The 21,326-nt window shown below is 38.2% G+C and overlaps 1 protein-coding gene and 1 long non-coding RNA gene across 8 annotated transcripts in view; one reads left to right on the top strand and one right to left on the bottom strand.

Annotated features, from left to right (window-relative positions):
• SOBP (sine oculis binding protein homolog) overlaps window positions 1–8,757 on the top strand; it is a 141,886-nt gene extending 133,129 nt beyond the window's left edge. For 5 of the 7 annotated variants that reach the window (XM_034409106.3, XM_087882625.1, XM_060689109.2 and 2 more), the window contains one exon: window positions 7,082–8,757. The gene's annotated coding sequence lies outside the window, so the exon portion shown is untranslated. Of the gene's footprint in view, window positions 1–1,381; window positions 1,466–7,081 lie in introns of all 7 variants that reach the window. The other 2 variants (XR_015731392.1, XR_009621885.2) reach the window with 2 other exon arrangements.
• Window positions 8,758–15,775: 7,018 nt separating this feature from the next.
• LOC148116816 (uncharacterized) lies at window positions 15,776–19,097 on the bottom strand. Its single transcript, XR_015731393.1, has 3 exons — window positions 18,718–19,097; window positions 16,904–17,394; window positions 15,776–16,216 (listed from the first exon to the last, which is right to left on the bottom strand). It is a non-coding gene; the product is annotated as an uncharacterized LOC148116816 (long non-coding RNA).
• Between the last annotated feature and the right edge of the window lie 2,229 nt (window positions 19,098–21,326).

The following is a 21,326-nucleotide window of genomic DNA, read 5'->3' on the forward strand; positions in this document are numbered from 1 at the left end:
TATTGAATTTGATGGGGTTTACTTCTGAGCAGATCTGTTTAGGATTAAAATAACTTTCCTTACAATCCATTGTGCCACCTACAATGTGGTTTGTTTGATAGTGGCTTAGAATGTTGTGTGAATTCTTATTACTTTTGAATTAAAATCCTGAGCAAAGAAAGTGTGAAAATCATTGCTATTGATCAGGTAGATGGGTAGGTAGGTAGAGAGATAGAGAGATAGATAAGAATGCAATATTGTTCCGTGAGCTCTAGTGTATAGTCATTCTGGCCTCATGACCACAGAAGCATCTTCAGACAATGCTGGCTCCCTTGTCTAAGAAATGGAGATGATCACCCTAGAGTTGGACTTGCCTGGATAGGAGAAAACTTTATCTTTTACCTTTTATAGGCAGATGAAGAGATTAGAAGACAGACAGGCAGACAGACAGATACCGTATGGGGCAGGAGAGCAGACTGAGCAAGCATGAATGAAAGGTGAATTTCAGCAGACATCTGAGGCTTTTTTAATCATTATCTAGGTAGAATATTTTGTATCCTTAGATATGGGAGAAGTGAGTAGATTCTTAGTAATGCCACAATTTGAAACCATTTTTTCCCTGCACTTAAGACAAGAATATGCAGACCAACTCAGCTAATAGCACTGGCTTAGAAGGTGCATAACCTCAATCTTGTGCTTTACAAAATTAAAGTGGAATACAACTACATATAGCAGACAAGATAGCTGCTTGTTAGAGACAATAAATGGAAAGGAGAAGCATTATAATGTAAGTGTTATATGTTAAAACTAAATTTCTATCCTTTCAAATAGAGTTAAATTTTTAATATGAGTATGAGCTATAGCCATAGAGTGAAACTTCCTTGGTCTAAAATCAATCTTGGCCTCTCTCTCTTTTCAATCAACTTCGGTTTCACTGAAAATTTACCACACTTTTAATGTATCTTTTGCTTTTATCATTTAAAAAGATGTAACTACAATTCAATATTAATTACTTTTGCTAATTACTTTAATTCTAAATTAATTAGAAGTTTGGAATAAAAAATCGTCTTCCAGATATATTGAGTTAAAATCCCATCACAGCTATTTTGTGGGGATGGTTGAAATGATATTCAATCTGTAAATAACCAGATAAATTTGTGCTTTAATGTCTTTATAACTTGACCAGGTTCAACTTCTGTTCAGTTAATAGAACTCACCTGATGACTTTAGGCTAGTTATATTCAGCTCAACCCAACACAGAGGATTTTTGTAAGCCACTCTGAGCTTGCATGAGCCGCCTTGAACTCTCAAAAAGGCGGGGGTAAAAGTGAATTAAATAATAGTAAAAATTTGTACTAGATTTGAGCCTTATTGTTCGATTCCACTGTGCATTGTCTATTAGGTACCATGTGGGAACTGTTGTACCCCTTGTGAAAGGTGTTTGTGGCTGGAAATATATTTGTGCACCAGAAAAGGAATGAAAAAGGTAAATATGAAAATTCTACAAGCCTGGAAAAACACCTGAATTTTATGTCCTAGCAAGAAATCTGTTTATTTAACTCAGTGAAAATCAGGTGTTAACTTCCCGTTGCATAAGAATTCTACAATATTAGGTCTCTTTCTTGGTATCCGTGGATTTATTTCCCCAGACTTCTTGGTATTTGAAAGAATGACATTTGAGTTTAACACATGTCTCCATCTGTAAGAATATCCACCCAGCAGCTGGCTTAGTTTTCCCAGTGTTGCTAAAATGTTTCTAAAGTTTAAGCCAATGTACAATAATAAATATCTAAGACAAAAAGAGCAAACTGTTTATTTAAAAAAAAATCCTCTATGTTTAATGTCCACCCCAATTAAATTTGAACTTCCAATCTTTGTTTTGAAAACTCAGTGTGTAACATAATTATTTGATTTGGAAGTGTACATATTGAATCATTTGTATAGTGTAAAATAAAGCAAACAATTAGGTTCAAATTCCTTTGCAGTTCTGCTGTTAACCAACATTAGCCTGTTTACACTATATTTAGAGTAATTTAAAGCAATTTCTGAGAATCTTCCTGAAGTGTAAAACTTGCTATTGATATTATCTGCTGCATGCTGATATTAATTGTACATTTTGTATGATTTAATTGATCTGCTATTTAAAGATCTTTTCCCAAAGATGTCATCCCTTTGTCTAGGACATTTTGAAAAAGCATGGAATATGAACAGTTATGCATAAGGATGCATAGTAAGCTGACTGCAATTGTGTGTGTGTGTGTATCTGTCTGTCTCTCTGTCCTCAGGCCTGACTGTCTTTGAGTCAATATTGACTCCTGGCAACTACCTGGACAAGTCTCTGCACTTACATTGGCAAGATTTTATATTGCCACTGCCTCCTTCCTTGGGCTGAGAGGCCCAAGGGCATCCAGCTGACTTCATGCCTAAAACAGAACTAGAACACACAGTGTCCCAATTTCTAGCCTGGAACCAACTATTACACCAAACTACAGTGTCATAAATAGCTGCACTCCTCTTTGGTCCCTTCACAATATCTATTCACAATATTCACAATATCTATTTTTAGTGCACCTTCATGACCAAGCGGAAGTTCCATTGCACAGGCTGACCACCATTTACTAATTCCTAACTTAAAACATGCATTGCTGATAAAAATTGAAGCCTTAAGTCAGATTTCCCCAGTACAGTGTCCTCCAGAGATGTTGAACTTCAACAATTATGAGGGCTGATATTTAACACATGTGGAGGGCCCAGGGTTGTAGAAAACTGTACTAAACTGTACTGTACTAAAATCTAGAAACAGCACAGGTACAGAACAGTACAAGTACAATATGATTCCGTTCATGAAAGACAATGACAATGGATTTATACTCAATTTATTACAAGAAGGTAATAAGATTTGCCAAGATCCTTAGTGAGTGAGATCCTTGCCTCCTCTCTTAGTGAGAGCCAGTTCTGTGTAGTAGTTAAAGCATCAAGGTAGAAATGAAGGGGGAGGTTGAGTTGTAGTCTCACTTTATGCACAATTCAGTTGGGTGACCTTGAGCCAATCTCTCTCCCCCCTCCCTCCCTCTCTCTCCCTTCCTCCCTCCCTCTCTCCCTCCCTCAGAATGGCAAACTACTTAGGAAAACTTCTCAAGAAAACTGCAGGGTGTGCAGTTGGAAGAAAATATACCAGGGCAAGAAGAGACAGAAGAGCAGAAACTAACAAAGGAATCTGATGTAGAAAACAAAATGCACTGAATGTTAATAGCAGCTAGTGCTGATTAAAAATGCTTAGAGATAAGCTACGTACTGCTTTCTCCATGGCTCCCACATTCTTATTTTCCCCCAAATAATATGTTTCTCTCAATTTTAGTGATGTGATGTCATTTATTTCATTTTATAGGGGAGAGACATAAATGGTTATTCAAAAGCAGAGACTTCGATAAAAATGCTGAATGCATTCAGTACAGAATTCATATAAATATACAGCGACCCCAACGTGTATGTGGGTTTGAACATGCCGCCTCTTTTATGATTATTTCAGCAGAAGGTCCCTAAGAAAATCATGGCCTTGACTTTGCTCTGAACCCATTTCTGTTCCAAAGGAGCCAAGCAAATCATCATCATCATCATCATCATCATCGTTCATATATTGTGCTCAGTGGGCTAAATTCCTACATTACAGTCATTTAAAAATAATAGTGCACTGTTTGTTTATACCAACATTTTCCCAATAGGCAAAACTTTCCATTTGATTGTAATGGAATTCTGACAACATCAGCTATGAATAATAAGCTCATAATATTAATTGTCTTGGTTGGTGGAACATTGAATCAAGGGTGACCTTGAATGGGCTTAGAAGCTAAATGGGGTTTGACCTGGTTAATAACTGGGTGGGATTCCCTCATAAATTTCAAGGCTATAGTGTAGATTGGGAATTTTTTTAAAAAGAAAATCCTGGAACAAGACAAAACTAACTAACTACTTCTATTTTTCTGCCAAGAAACCTATATGGCTATGATCGATAAAGTCACCAGGAATCGAGCTCAACTTCGATACTTTACATTTTTTATTATTCATTCTATTGGGATGTAAATTTAGCATATACATTAAAAATATTTTGCTTAATATACTGAAAAGGTGGCATTTTTATCTATAGACCAGTGAAATTGTAGAGTAACTCTGAAATTGAGTGCTTGCAGACAAGATGTTCATATTGTGTCTGATCCAAGCAATGTAAGATAAATTTTCAATATATTTCAGTTAACTGAGTAGCATATGAGATTGAAGGTGCAAATAGGATTTTCCAGTTCTGCCAACTTTTTCAGTCAATTACACTAAAAAGCAAAACTGGAAATATGAAGTTGTTTTAAGCAGATATACAGTGTTTTTCTCCAATGCTTCATGAATCGGGTGATTCCACCTACTATAGAATAGAGTGAATTATCAGTGGCCGTCCCCAGTTATCAGGGGACTGAATAAGCACAGAAATTATTTCAAATGTATCTTTTAAGAAATGTTAACAAACTAAATTACAAGGCATATTAATCAATGTATTATTTTACAAAATGGAAAACTATTAGAGTCTGCTCAAGTTTCTGTGCAACTGAGGTAGCTGTTCATGTGAATCCTTACTGAAGAGGAAGGGGAAAATACTATGCAAGCCTGCCTATTCATACGCTATGATTAACATTACTCCAATCTCACACAACCTGTTCATACAGGAGTTAAATAATTACTGTATCATAATATGGTTTTCTGGTATTTCAGATACCAGATACAATGCCTGAATATTTCTGAAATCCACAAGATATTCTTTCTCGTACAAGCACTGATCCTTGATAAATTAAAATGCCATGTAATAAGATAATATATAGGATCTTCTGTTCCAAGTACCTCTTCCATCAAGTCCACCTTGGAATTATGGAACACAGTTAGTTATTAGAAAGAAACACAATCATTTGCTTATGTTGATTATCTTGCTTAGTTTCTCTGCTCTTGAATTTTTTTTCTGAACTATGAAATTATTCAGTGAGACCATGTAAGGAAACAGGTTTAATTGTTTTTCCTTCCTCTCATGTAGGAGATAAATTGGATTGGCTAATTCCTGAATTTCGGATAGGAGACTTATTAGTCAGTTTATTTCTGAGCCAAATCAGCAAGATTAAAAAGCCCAGAAACTTGTGAATGAGATTTCACAGAACTAGGGCTGTGGAACATCTTAGCTTACGTAGGTAAAACCGGGCTGGAAAGAATATGCATACACACACACACACACACACACACACACTGTTTCCCCCAAAATAAGACATCCCCTGATAATAAGCCCAATTGGACATTTGAGTGCATGGCAATAAGGCCAAACGCTTATTTCAGGGTTCAAAAAAATATAAGACAGAGTCTTATATTGTGTATGTGTGTGTGTGTGTGTATACATACATAGATATATATATATATTCAGGAGTGAATATATATATATGTAAAATGTAAAATGTAAAAAAAGCTACCGGTTCGTCCAAACCGGTTTGTCCAAATTTCCAAGCAGGAAATCCTGCTTTCTAGTGAATCTAAATCATGCGGCACAGCTGTCTTCCCCCCCCCGCTGTGCTACTTACCTTGTTAAGTTTCCTTTTTCTGCATGACGTGTGTGTTTGGCACGCACTGCACATACATATGCAGCATGTGTTTGGGGCACACTGCGCATGTGCATATAGTGTGCATTTGGTGCGCACTGCTCATGGACACGCAGCTTGCATTTGGCACGCACCATGCATGCCCAGGCAGCGAACCGGTGGCAATCCATGGAGGATTTCACCACACACACACACACACACACATTCTTTTCTTTTTGTAGGCCTTTATGTGTATTTCTCTTTAGCCAGGTTCTTCCTACGTAAACCAAAATTTTTATGCAGCCCTAGTTCAGTGAAATCCCAATCCACTAGTTTCTAGGCTTTTTTTCCAGCAGCCAGCAAGCTCCCTGCTTGTATCCATTGGGATACATACATACATACATACATACATACATACATACATACATACATACATATAATATATAATATATATATTATATTATATATATAATATAAGAATCAGAGAATATCATGATTTCAACTGACAATGTTATAATAGAAATAGTACCTAGACTTATATACCGCTTCACAGTGCTTTACAGTCCTCTCTAAGTGGTTTAAAGAGTCAGCATATTGCCCCCAACAATTTGGGTCCTCATTTTACCAACCTTGAAAGTTTTGAAGGCTGAATCAACCTTGAACCATTCAAAATCAAACTCCTGAAGTGAGCAGTGAGTTAGCCTGCAGTACCAACCACTGCGCCACCACGGCTCTTTTAATGATGGCATAATGATGGAATCTGTATCCAAGTCTAGGGGCTGGGTTTTTCAGTCAATTGAAAGTGATGTGATATCATTGTCCATAGAGGGCATCTTCATTTCTCTATTGTCTCAAATAAATAAAAAAAAGTTTTATTTGTTTCAGTGTTTGATGAAAGATCTCAGATGAAAGACAGGCTCAGGAAATAAGCCACAGGAAGAGTTATTTAACATACCATCCAAAATTTGAGTTATCATCTCTTTTCTTTAAATTATTAAATGGAAATAGAATTTTTGAGCTCATAGCCACTGACAGCTCTAGAAGTTTGAAAGTTGCGCCGAGTATTGATTCCAAAGAAATTATGTAACTAGTTGGATTTTTATGAAGAAGAATTTGGTAGATGGTATTGCAAAAGTTCTTTGAAGAATAGGGTTCCATATACATTAATGCAGGGGTTTCAAACTAGCAGCGTCATGTTGCTGTCATGTGACATTTCGTGACATTTTTCCCATTTGTGGAGCTGGGGTGGGCATGGCTTGCGCGTGACGCATCCAGCCTGCGGGCCGCCAATTTGATAGCCCTGCACTAATGTAAATTAAGCCAAACCATATTGTTTTCTAATTGTGCTTCTTACTCTGCATGTTTTCCGTCTTTAATCTTCTGTTTCTCTTCTCCTGAAAGAACTTTAATGTTACGACTGAGTATTCTCATTATGTCAAATACAATACTGCACTGAATCGTTATAATGTAGTGTAGATATTGACACGTCTGTTTTATTGTTGCAGGAATGCTGATATTGACAGGGTACCTTGCATGGAGAAAGGGAGCCGAGCAATCAGTGCTACTTTACCAGACAACACCAGCTGGTCCACTCACCACCATATCTGGTCAGAAATCAAGAAAACAAAGCCATTTCCCATCATTATTTCTCTCAGAGGGAAGGCTAAAACCCTAGGGTGCCTTTGGGTCAGAAGACTGTAAGCACATCATGGACCCCTCAAAAGTACTCTCAGCATTCCGATGACCACGCCCCCTTCTCCCTAAACCTTTGTTTTTTTGCCGATGGAGGATTTTCCTCTGATTCTAAAGCCACATGGACCAATGTATGTACTTTTTTTTTTCCTCATAGACTTCAAGGTTCAAATATTTGAAGTTGGACGATGAAATGGATCCCCCCCCCAAAAAAAAAACCTGCTGTGGTTTTGCTGCTACATGAAGAATTGTGATTTGCATTGTATGGTTTTGGACCTATTCGCGTTGTAATGGGAGGCGGTTGAAGGGGCTATACTGGAGTATTGACACTTCAGAGTCATCTCTATCTCCTACCCATGATGCACTTTTAAATGAAGAGTTATTAGAATATTTTATTGGCTAATATACTTTTTCTGTGTTATTTTTACAAAGGCCACCTTTATCCTTTTTAATGCCATATTTTCAGTGTTACACTTTTTCTGGCTTTTAATTTTAATTTTAATTTTTTAAATTTTGATTTGACAGATGTAAGAAGCAGCATGAATAGTTTATACTGTGGTTTTTCAAGAGACTGAATGCCAAGAGAACTCAGTAAATGTTTATTCCTCTCGGTTTTCTCTTTCAATTCACCTAAAATAGCACCCCTTTTGGGAACAGAGCAAGAGTGTTGAACTAAAGACCAAAAAAAAAAAAAGGATCCCCTCAAGGTGTAAAACTATCCAGGGGAAATATTTGCTGGGTGTTATGAAAGACTTGGATGAAATTTCAACCCTGATGGTTTTGCAGTGATCCAGGAAGCCAGTGAGACAATCTCTCCAGATGTAAAGCTCTTTCATGATAATTAGAAAGGTATGGCCAAGCCAATGAAAACACGGGGGTAAAGTGAGAAGCAAGTCCCCATGATTTTGTTTCACTATTTGCTTTCTCCTGTCATGGTTAAAAGAAATGTGCAATCTGATTCTCAGTTGGTGGGTGGAGGATAACAGGGTAGGATTTACTTGTGTGCACTTGTATAGTTGTAGCCAAGAATCCAAAAGTACACTAGAGCACTGATTTGGTAAAACAATTGGGAAGTATCCCAGTTTGGACAAAATACTAAGGGGGGAAAATTGAGGGGGGAAAAATACGTTCAAATCACCTTGTGATCCAGTGTAACTGTTTACTAACTTGAATAAAGCAATTGTTCACACAATAGTGATCAGAGTGCACCTTCACTATAAGGCTATTGTGTTTAGCAAAAGGGAAAACATTTGGGAAGATTGTGATTCAAAGAGCTTGGGAGCAGGGTCTTAAAGCCAATTAAATCAGAACTTTGTAGCGATGGTGCACTGACGGTACTTTGTACATACTGTATTTCTATATTTTTCCTTTGTACAGATTCACTTAAGTCAAGCTACTGTTTTACAGGGGCTCCTTATTTATTAGGTCTGTGAAGGCTTGGAAAATTACACTCAACAAGCAAATTCACTTTGATTAAAAAAAAAACAAATACGAGAAAAAAAAAATAGATGTGTGGGAGGGAGGGCAGAGGGTCAGTGGATGAGCTCATGAACCCATGGATTCTCAAAACCTAACGAAGGCAAATTTCTATGGAAAATATGAAGCATTTTTAAGATGCTTCTTGTTGTTCTTTTTTCTTCTCCCTGACTGGTGTCAGATTTAATAAAACAAAATAAATCTCCAAGTAAAAATGTACTTAATGTTGCTGTTGTTTCCTTTTTAAATATATATATATATATCAGAACACAGAATGTCTTCATTTATTTCAGGAAGTCCACAGATAGAAACCAATATGGAAAAAGTTAGTGTTAAATGTAAACTTTAAAAAAAAAAGGATTTGGGGTGCAGGGGGGGATAAAGATTAAAAATAAGCTTTTAAATACATTACGCACAGGCTTGGCTCCAAGTAAATAGAAGGATTGAACTGTCTGCCTTAATTGCCAATGTAAAATCCAATGATTTCTTCATTCTCTGACAGCCATTTGATTTTTTTCCCCCTGTCTTTCAAAAATGCTAATAATTCCTCATGTAACATATACACCTATGGATGTATATGGTATATTTTTACATCATTCCTGAAAATATTTGCTTTGTATCTTGATAATTATTTTTAAGGAATCTGACAGATGCCCACACATGCTCCTTTCTTTATGGTCTAACCTTCTGATGAATCCTATACAGAGCCCTTATTGCTGAATGCATAATGCTGACCATAAGGCAGAGTAATCTTATGAAATATAATGGCATAAAAATGCTAATTAAGTATAGGAATAATATCTTTCCATATTATTATAGTCCGTCATACACTCAGCCAGATGTTTAGACTGCATTTGGCATTTTTATCCACCTATCAAGTCCTTCCCAAAACCTGGGAATGGGCAGATGTTGTTTGATGTTAAATGTATTGTTGCAAGATGTAAACTGTTCCAAGTCAAGCTGCCTTTTGCAATTCACTGGTGGTGATTTTGTCAATACGATGGAGCTCAAGTGGAGCTCCAGATGTTTTGGAATTGCACCCAAGATGCTTACTACTATTGGTACTATCTTTGCTTTCTTTTGCCACCATTTTTCTACTTCTTCTTGCAAGTCTTTACATTTTGTGATTTTGTCCATTTCTTTCTATTCTGCTGTCTCCAGGTACTGTCACATCCACTATTCAGAATTTTTGGAGACAGCAGAAGAGAAGAGAAAATCACAAAATAGATGATGATGATGATGATGATGATAAATCAAATGAATTGATTTTGAAGAGTTCTAGCATTGAATCCTGGAAATTCTTCTCAAGGCCATCCATTTTCTCTTTGTTCAAAAAGCATCATATTCTTTGTTCACAAAGCATTTGATAGCAAATTGGTCTCTGTATTATCACAGAGTACAATCTGCATCCTTAGCACAGCTATGTGTATTGTACATTGTATCCCTTACCCCAGTGTGAAACTTGACAAGAGGAAATTTAAGTTGTAAATGGCCCATGCCAGACAAGGACAAACCACCTTAGTGATTTTGACTTGGATGTACACATGCATAGATATAGGTATATTTTTAAGAACTCATAGAAACAGAAATTAACAAAGATCTCCTCCATACAGCTCTGTGTTCCCTTACTCTGAAAAGGAGCGGGAGGAAAAGTCAAGAATTAAAAGTCTATTTTATAAAGTGGAGTCCCTTCTGAACAAAAATCTGACTCTATCTTTAAAGATATTTCCATTCTCATAGGTAAAATGAGAAAATTTAAGAATGTACCACCTTATTTAGTTATACCTTAAGAAAATTGCTAGTAAAATCTATGGTGGGAGCCATTGCTTCTTCCATGTATATTTCTGGATAGCTTGGGAACTGGAAATACCTGCTGCTTGGTGTTCTTTAGGACAGTTAGGCTGCCCCTAAGCTTGGTCTTTCAGTTCCTGAGCCCTGGAGTGATATATTGATAGTTGTTAGCTCGTTATAACTTTCACCAAGTATGCACAGTATTCCATGAAGTTGGCTCCAGTCTTATGCCTTTGCCTGGACCTTAAAGAAGCTGGAGTACTTCTCAGCTAAAGCATCATGGCAAGGGAAACACCAGTTTGTCCATCAGCCAAAAAGGAAATTCTGGAACAGGAAAGTTGAAGGTCAACACTCTGGCCTTATTCATTGGCTAAGAAACTAAAAACTACTGGAATAGCAAACCAGAGAAGTTATCTCAGGCTCCAATATTTGTGTCCCTTTTGCTAGTCCCTTTACTTTCACATTTTAAGTGATTTGTTTAATGCATATATAGAAAAAATAGTAGTCAAGGTAAATATTAATATTAAAAGATGGGCATTCGACACTCAAAACCTCAACAAATCAGAAGGTATGCATTGTAGCAATCTTTTGTCTTACATTGTCTGCTCCACCCTCAGGTTTGTTACTTCAAGCATAACGTAAGGTTTAAGAATTAAAATCTTGGTGTTGGCTTTATATTTCTACCCGCATGTTTGAGAGAGAATATTTATGACCGGAATCAAAGTTACAGCAAAATTGGCAAAGCCCAAAAGCCTTTGTATATCATTAATATTGAGTGGGTGGCTGCATGTTTCAAGCCAAAATAGATTGTACTTTAGTTAGATCCAATTCTTTTGAGGAAAGTGATATTCCAAATATTCAAAGGCAGATCAAAGTCACATTTCTGTAGATTAGGTAGAGTTGTAGTCACAAAGACGCTGCAAGACCAACTAACACCAGTTTCATGTGGACAGCATGGTCCTTACAGAAAATATTGTCCAAATAAATTATGAAAAAGAAGATCAAACATTTATGGAAAATATTATTCATAAAATGCAAAAAGATTATGTATGCAAACATGAGCTTGGCTTCAGAAGGCTTATATGCTTACCAAGTTGGGAGTGAAGAGAATAATCCCTAAATTAAAAACAATAATCCTTAAAATAGTCATAGGTGCCTCCCAAACATGGGGCAACCAAGATTCCAGTTTTTATAGTTTTGTGAAAGTTTGCCAAAGTGGATACTAATCTAAGATTTTAAGGATTAAAAGCAAATAAATCAGAACACCTTGAGTTGTACCTTAAAATAGACTGAAAGCCGATGCAGCACTCACATTATAGATGTTATATATGACATTAATGTCATCGGAGTGATAAAAAGATTAGCAGTCATTTTCAGAGCAATTTGTGACGATAGAGTGTATCTTCTCAAAAGAGACAAACATTTTCACCCTTGTGTTAAAAAAGTATGAGAAAGAAAAGGAATTGTTTTGAATTACATACTGTACATGTAGATTTCTGTCTCATTTTATGATTTTTCTTGCCACAGTTGTTAAGTGAATCACTGCAGTTGTTGAGTTAGTAACACAGTTGTTAAGTGAATCTGGCTTCCCCATTGACTTTGCTTGTCAGAAGATCACAAAAGTTAATCACATGACCCCGGGACACTGCAACCGTCATAAATATGAGTCAATTATCAAGCATCTGAATTTTGATCACATGACCACGGGAATGCTGCAACAGTCATAAGTGAGAAAACCAGTCATAAGTGCCATTCTTTTCAGTGCCGTTGTAGGTTCAAATGGTCATCAAACAAGCAGTTGTAAGTCGAGGACTATCTGTACAACATGCTGAAATAGTCTATCCTACTAGTAATATCTTGATACCATTGTCAAGTCTTCTTACTCCTGAGTGGACACAACTGATATACCAGCTGAAACTGGGGGAAAGACCTCCAACACCACATCTAGCAGCAGTTGTAAGCATGGGACAATATCCAAGTTATGGGTCTGGCCTTTCAGATGGAGTGCCGCTTCATAGAGAGGTATAATCAGAGAAAATGGAGGACCGGGTGGTCTTTGAACAGAGAGCATTTCTGTCTTCTCAGGGTTCGATTGCTACCTATTTTGTTCCATCCAGACCAACAGCCTCCAAGCAACAGGTCAACAAATATCAACTGTATATTCAATCTGGCTTGTGATGATAGCAATATCAGTAGCACTTAGATTTATATACTGCTTCACAGTGCTTCACAGTCTCTCTAAGCAGTTTACAGAGCCAGCATATTACCCGCAAAAATTTAGGCCCTTGTTTTATCAACCTCCAAAGCCAGAATCTCTAACCTAAAGACTATTTCACAAGCAACATAATATTGCCAACAAGTTTTAAAATTCATTTTTGTTGTAATTTTACTTTCTGGGAGAAATGCTCATGGAATTTGTTTTGGTGTAGAATAACAGCCAATCTCAGGTGTTACATGACTTGACTTGCACTGGGCTACTGAACAAGATTCCAGTTGTGTGGTCCCCAGGGACACAATTTTTATTGACATATATGGATGATGTGCTGCAAAGCAAAAGGACTACATTATTTATTTTATTTATTTATTTATTTATTCGAATTTCTATACCGCCCTTCTCCTTTCGGACTCAGGGCGGTGAACAGCCAGATAAAAAACATCTATACAAACATCACAGTTAAAAAATAAAGTTAAAATAATTTATAAATTTGGCCCATAATTTAAAACTTGTCAATTTAAAATAAATATTAAAATTTTAAAACTAACCCTAAAATCAGGACAGACCGGCTAACTGAAAAAAATAAGTTTTTAGGGCCCGACGAAAAATCCAGAGGTCGGAGATCACTCGTATCTCTGGGGGTAGATTGTTCCATAGGGTAGGTGCCACCACAGAGAAGGCTCTCCTCCTGGGGGTCGTCAGCCGGCATTGTCTGGCTGACGGCACCCTGAGGAGGCCCTCTCTGTGGGAGCGAACCGGCCGGTGGGAGGCTATTGGTGGCAGAAGGCGGTCTCGTAACTGAAACAAAACATTTTTTTCCAGATTGGGAAGACAGCAGATAGGTGAGCAATCAAACACATATTTCTGAGCATGTGTCCTATAAGGACATGACTAAATGGAGTGGGAATGTCCCCAAGCCTATTCCAGCTTCTCACCATTTCAGTGCTGACTCCATTATTATTTAAAGAGAAAAATCAGGAACAAGTACCATAGATCTGCAGTAGAGCAGGTCAACATGTCAATAAAGAACAGAAAGAGAAAGAGGGAGAAGAGATGAGGGAGAAAATAGCAAATAAATTACCTGACTAGCCTCAGTCAATCCCCCGACATTTAATAAGCCAAGCAACCAGGAGATCTAGAATATACTCCGAGTGGCAACATATCACAATGGTGCCATTTGCTGTTGTGCTTCAGGCAAGAAATGTTCTGGAGTGGTCCTGCCATGTTGCTTTTATCCAGTCTCTCTCATCCCATGGCTGCCAAATAAGAATCAAAGCCAGTGGTTGCATGTGCCATCGTATCATTTTACTACTTCTCTTGTGTTGTTATACCCCACTTCATTCATTACGATGACCTTGTACAAAATGAAGCTCATTATAATATCCATAATAATTCTGTAGAGAAAATCTTGGGCTTCTGCCTCTTTACATACAATAGAAAGGAATCTTATTGGGTATGAGCCAGGTCTGATCTTGCTGGGCAGATAAGCAGCTAAATATAAAAAAAATAATCAAGTCTTTTGCATTTCTTTCCAGTGGGCTTGTGGCCAATCCCGCTTTGCTCACAACTGTATGCAAGTCCATGTATACACAGAAGGGATTTGTCAGAGATGTGTCGTAAACACAGAATATTCACGCATTATTGCATCAACAATTTGGAAAATGCCTCCTTAATTTCTAAGCAGAAAATAATTGCATCAGATTTGCAGCTGTCAGGTAATGTTTAGCTAATGCTTCAATTACTTCAGATTGGTACATAACACGTTAAAAATACTTACAGAAAAATAAATAATATTCATGTTTCAGAAAAATGAAATCATATTTTATGTGTATACTTAGTACATACACTCAGTATCCGCATTTGGGCATATATGTTTTGTATGTGTGTGTGTGTATGTTTGTGTGTGTGTGTGTTTGTGTGTTAGTACATACACTAATCTGTAGCCTATGCAGCTCTAAAGGACACTTTACTTTGATAGAGGCCTTGGTGCTGCTTGGAAAGTGACACAAACACAAAATAAAAGCCAGCCTATTACAGCATCACAGCTGCTTTGTTAGCCTTCAGTGGGGTTTCATACACATATTTTAGACTGGAGGCATGGAAGCAGAGTATCTTGCTTTTCTACTCTGAATTGAAGTATAGAGTTCCTGTACCCAGAACTGAGATAGCTCTGCAAAGCATAAACATGCTAATTTAACATATCTAGTGATGGCTGGGCTCCAGGGGGGGGAAAAGTAGAAATTCAGAGTGAATCCTGGTAACTGAGATAGATTTTTGTCCACTGAGAAGAGTAACCAGCTATAACCCACCTGGCACCAATTCATAGCTATAAATGGTCCTATCCTCCTCCCACCAGAAATGTAGCATTCTGTTTTTCCTGAAGCATTCTCTGAAATAGCTGGATCAATCTGGGGGTTAGGATGGTAGCGTTTCCAGAACTGTTATCCTGCCCTGAAGCAGTGAGGCACATATTTCTATTTGAAACATGGCAAAGACGGCGGTGAACAAAACGGAAACTGCCACTGGTGCTTGTTTGTATTAAATATTTTGTCAGGAAGAGGACAGGTGACTGTTCTGTTCTCAATTCAGAATGATCTTTGTGGTCAGACCATCATGGTTTATTTCAGTGTCAGTTCTCCTGTAAGGAACAGAAGGAGAAGCACAAGACTCAGCTTCTATCTAATATGAGTAGAATGTTCAGTATCAGATTTAAATGTTGGACAACATGGGTAACATTGATCGGAAGGGAAAAGAAAATATATAACATATAGTTCAAATTATTTTTCAGTAGTGGCCTTCAGATTGCAAAATAAATTTCCCCCAGAGATATGCCTGCCCCAACCTTTGTTATATTCTGGGTTGCTCTTAAAACCATTTTATTTTGATGAATTTATGGTCATAGTTTGATGGTGAACAGCCATCTCACTGTAGTGGGTTGTTTCCTTACTGTCTGATGTTGCATTTGACATTATCCTGTTCTTTCCTGTTATGCCAGGGGTCTTTCAGGTTGAGATGGCTAACAAATGTCATAAAACAAAAATAAGTACATACTTGTTTCAATGAAAGAGGGGCATGAGCAAGCTTTAATACATATTGATTTATATATTTATTTTTTAAATCGTCTCTGTTTTAAAAGACCCTTGGCAGTACACAAATTGGCTGTCTTTAAGAGTCTCAGTATTTGTATATACATTTACATTCAATAAAAACACTTAAGACAATTTCAGACTTCATAAGCATCTTAAGCATCTTTAAAAGCATCTTTTTTCTTTGGGGAATAATGGAGAAGTCCTGGCCATTATTAGAATCCCTAGTCATAACAATCTAGCACAAAATGGATTTGTCTATGGAGATTTTCAGTCATCCGGGTCATGGTTATCCCAAAGGTGCTTTTTCAAGAGGCAACCGGACGTTCTTGTTTTTCTTTGAAGACATTTCGCTTCTCCTCCAAGAAGCTTCTTCAACTCTGAGTGACATAAAATGAATTATAATGTGGTTAACTGGGCATAAAATCTTTGACACCTGCATCCCACACACTTTTAGTTCTGCTTCAAAATTATCAACAAATTAATAAGAGAAAAATGCCTAGACTGACGTGAACACTGGACAAAGACAACACTAAGAAAATATCACATTGAAGTGGCTAGAAGATCAAAGGAATGTGCCAAACTGATTACGTAAAGTCTTAGGTAAAGGAAACAGCAAATAAGGACTAGTCAATGTATCAGGGAAAGAAACAGGGCTTAGACTCTCCTACCAAGGATGAGAAAAGACAAAAGCTCAATTCACACACAAAGCTCTTCTTGTACTGTCTTCTGTATTTTTATTCCCTTTAGAGACAGTTAATGGGAAGGGGATAAAAATAATCCCAGTGGTGGCTTATTATTATTGGATCCTATGCTCTACATGCAGTCCAGGGAAGCAGGCAAGCAGCACTTGCTGTCCTGTTTTCAAGTATTTACCCACCCATTCATTCAATTTATATAGCCGCCCATCTCACATTTATGATTCTGAGCAGCTCATAGCAATTAAAAACAATGTAAATAGTTTTTTTTAATCAATAAATAATATATAGCCAAGGCTACTCAGTTGTTGTATGTTTCAAAAGACTGTTAAGTGGGGTGGTTTTGGAAATAAAGAAGATTTTTTTTACATTCAAACCTGGCCTTCGTTTTGGTAGGTCCATTCCTTCTCTCTTTGCATTGGTGGCACTCAAGAAGAACTTGATGTATTTTCTCTTTTGAATTGAGCTGGTCAATGACCTAACATCACATAACGCGACTCTATAGTTGATTCCAAGGTTGACTCAGCCTTCCGTCCTTCCGAGGTCGATAAAATGAGGACCCAGATTGTTGGGGGCAATAGGCTGACTCTGTAAACCGCTTAGAGAGGGCTGTAAAGCACTCTGAAGTGGTATATAAATCTAAGTGCTATTGTTATTGCTATAGGAGAGGCAGCTGCAAAGAGTTAATTAAATTCAGCTTTACTAATTGAGTTTTATTCAGTTTTTAATATAATATTCTTGGTAGCCAATATGAGAAGTTGGACTGCAGTGGAAAGTCAGAATTTTCTCTCCAGGATGAGATCCTTTGAATTGGTTCTGTTTTAGGATCCATGAATGTTGTTGAAAGTATTTCTTTCACTCTAAGAAGAAAAAAAAACCCTATAGTTGAAAAAATATAATACATTTCCTGTGCTAGGGAAAAATTCAGGGGGGCAGGAGGGGAGAGAGAATCATGCTTTTGTTCCAAGATTTGACTGAATGAATTAAACCAGCACAAAACGGCTGCTGTAATTTTGGCTTTCTGCCCCAGACATCAGATTTCTTTTAATTTCTTTTCTTTCTTTCTTTTTTACAAAAGTAAATTAATTGTAAAGTAGCAAATAACATTAAGGAATGAACACAATACCATTTCCCTCTTATTTTGTTACTGGTTTTTAAACAGAGACCCACACATTATATAAATAATTACACTGAGCCAGCCTAAAAACCAGGAAAGCAAGATATTTTCCTTCCTATCAATCCTTTCAGGATGGTTGGGTCAGAGGGATTTTTTTTTTCCATAAAGATTTAATTCACTTTTTCTCTTTTCCTTACCATTTTTTTAAAAAAAGCTTTTAAATCTAACTGCAGCCCACTTTATCCTGCCTCTTTGTGAAATGCTAAGCCACTGGTAAGGCTTCACTTTCCTGGTGTAACTTTCCAGAAACTGTATATCTGCATAGCAACTTCACTGCGGGCAGCTTATGCCAAGGGATCAAATATCAAAAAGATGAATAGAACTCCAAAACTGAGTTTGTGCTCCAAACTTCTACCCTTGATTTTTGAGGCGTCTATGTCTTGGTGATGTTGTTCAACGAAGTGTGGGTCGGGCGATTTTAAAACAGCAGAAGTCTCACCAGCCCTTCTCTGGTTGGGAATGGGAAAAGCTACCCTTGCCTGTGAAGGATGACCAATGGAAAACAAAGCTTGCCTTTTCCCCATCCTCACCCCTTCCAGCCCCCTCGCCCATCTTGTCTGCCTGACCTGAAACCCGAGCCTGGATCCTGAGGCAGTGTCCAGATTACAGATTGTTGACTCAGATTGAGCATTGAAATCTGAGTTGATGGGCCAGCCCTGTAGGAGGAGGCGAAAGCCAAAGGAGAGATCATGTATCTGCTGGGAGTCTGCCTTTTTCAAATCATAAACTTTCCTTTCCTTTCCTTTCCTTTCCTTTCCTTTCCTTTCCTTTCCTTTCCTTTCCTTTCCTTTCCTTTCCTTTTCCTTCCTTTCCTTTTTTTCCTTCTTTCCTTTCCCTTCCCTTCCCTTCCCTTCCCTTCCCTTCCTTTCCTTTCCTTTCCTTTCCTTTCCTTTCCTTTCCTTTCCTTTCCTTTCCTTTCCTTTCCTTTCCCTTCCCTTCCCCTTTCCCCTTTCCCCTTTCCCCTTTCCCCTTTTCCCTTTCCCCTTTCCCCCCTTCCCAAACTTACCTGCTACCATTCATATGGCATCATAAATCAAGACCATTAACAAACAGGAACACTGTGCCATGGGGAGAGACAAGCGTTTTCTTTATCTTTAATGAGCAAACGACCTTGAGCAGAATCAATGGTCATCTCTGAGCTGAAAGGATGAAAAATATGAGCAGCGAAGTCTAATCATTTGGAGGATATTTCCCATCAGCCAAAAGAGATTCTTTAGTGAGTGGGTGTCATGGTCTGGACCCTGGCTCTCCATTTTATAAGGAATTTGTTAAAAGAAAGCATGACATGGCTCCTTTGCGGCTCTCCTTCCTCGCCACCACCTCCTTCTTTGGCATGTTTCCTTCTTTTTCTTGGCATTTGATTTCATCCATCCTTCAGATGCTTTCATGCCTTTGGTAATTTATGTGCAAGATTTTTCCAAACCTCCAAACGATTTTCCATTTGGCAAACTGTCTCCTGAAACCTCTACAGAAATGTAACTGTAGAGCTTAAAGGTAGTCAAAAACATGAATTTTGAATGATAATATAAAGATGCTTCTAAAGCTTACTGATCTTGAATTAAAATTACTGGTTTGTAGACAGAAGCATTGTTGTTTCTTTCCATAATCCCACATTGTTATATTAGGTCGCTGTTTTACATTTACCACTGAACAGGTTTTGCTGCTGTTTTTAGTTTTAAAACAAGCTGGGTTTTGTTGTGTTTTGTTTTGTTTCATTTTGTTTTGTTTCATTTTGTTTTGTTTCATTTCGTTTAAGCTTCATTATACCATATGGTTAAAAAAAGGTAAAGGAATCCCTGCGGCTTTTACTCCGCTAGTTGTTGCCAATTATAGGTGGCAGCGCTCATCTCTGGTCCAAGGCCACTGAGCCAGCACTGTCTGAAGACATTTCCACAATCATGTGGCCAGCATGATGTCATAAAGCACTGTTACCTTCCCACCAAAGTTTTTGGTGGGAAGTATTTATCTATTCGTGTTTGCCTGCTTTCAAATGCTAGGTTGGCAGGAGCTGGAGGCAAGGACTGGAGCTCATCTTGTCGCATGGCGCTCAGGTCTTGAACCTGGGCTGCCGACTTTCCAGTCAACATCCCAGCATCTTAACTGTTGAGCCACTGCGCTGCCCCAAACCATACCCTATGGAGAATTGTTTTATTCTTCTGTGGGTAATTTTGCAAAGTGTTGGATATAAACTAATTGCATTTGCTTTCTTAAGTATTGTGATTTGTGAAATGATAGATTACAACTATTCACTTTTAAGTGACTTTACAGAAGGGTGTCCATTCCAGTATGCAAGGTGAAATCCCAGGTTTGGGGGAAATTTCACTTATATCTAGAACAGACCGGAGCAAACATTTTGGTGGCAAAGGTAGCCCTTAGTTTTGGGTGTTAGGAGGTAGAAAGGGTCATAGTATGTGGATGGAAGAAATACAATGAATGGGTTTTGCCTCTTTTGTAAACTGGCCATGACTTTCTATTGTTCAATGCAGTGGTGGGTTCCTCCCGGTTCGGTCCGGTTCAGCCAAGCCAGTAGCAGTGATGATATGACGTCACCGAACCGGATCTACCCCCCCACCCTCCCACCCCCCCACCCCTCCCACATTATTCTTACCTTTTATTTGGTCCCACCCCCAATCTATTGCTGCCTCCTGAGTCCCAGCTGATGGCTAGAGGGAAAAAAACTGTTTAAACTCTTGCCGGGGAGCTTCAAAGGGCCGTCCTACAGCTGATCAGTGTTAAAAGCAAACAAATGAGTCGGGTCGTAAGTGCGAGGACTGGTCGTAAGTGCGAGGACCTTCCAGAAATGACTCTGACCAGCTAGCCACGCCCACCTAGTCACATGACCTCCAAGCCACACCCACAAAATAAGCCACGCCCACAGAACCGGTAGTAAAAAAAATTAGAACCCACCCCTGGTTCAATGGTTATTGAAGGGTCATGTTATCTTGATTTACCAGAAGGGTGAGAATTTTAAAGTGGCATTTTCTTACCTCCAGTGCCTTTGAGCACATAGAAGGAGCCATTGTTCAGTTCAATGTGGTAGTAAGGGAGTGTTGCATTTAATTACCGCCTCTCAGTCCAAGGGCTATGAGAATATGGACCACACAAAAACAGTGACAGCTGCTATAGTAGCTCCTTCTTCCAGTCATTTTCTTTACCCCAGTTATACTAAAGGTTGACCACTCTTGTCAACATCATTATCATCCTCATCCTCATCATGATCCTAACATAAAAAGCTCATCTAGATATAAAGACTTACAGGTTGTCCTTTGTGCAGCAATGGTTTGGGGGTGGGTAAAGAATCTCTTCAGAAAACAGGTTGGATTGCACCTCAGTAGAGGGATGTGCCTATATTTTACCTACATGCAGAAGTCTACATTGGCTCCAGAACAAACAGGACATAAACGTTGACTGGGGGAATCAGTGCTTTTGTTTGTGTAAACTGGTGTGGGATGCCTTAGAGCAGTGATGGTGAACCTTTTTGGCACCGAGTGCCCAAACCAGAAAGTATGTGTGCACACGCATGCACGCGTATGTGCCTGAGCTCCAGAAACCGACGACTAGCTGGCCGGTGCACATGCATGCACTGGAAACCAGAAGAGCAGCTGGCAATGACAC

This window comes from Pantherophis guttatus, chromosome 1 (assembly GCF_059756535.1).
Source record: "Pantherophis guttatus breed Tessera chromosome 1, ASM5975653v1, whole genome shotgun sequence".
In the NCBI taxonomy this organism is placed as follows: Eukaryota; Metazoa; Chordata; class Lepidosauria; order Squamata; family Colubridae; genus Pantherophis; species Pantherophis guttatus.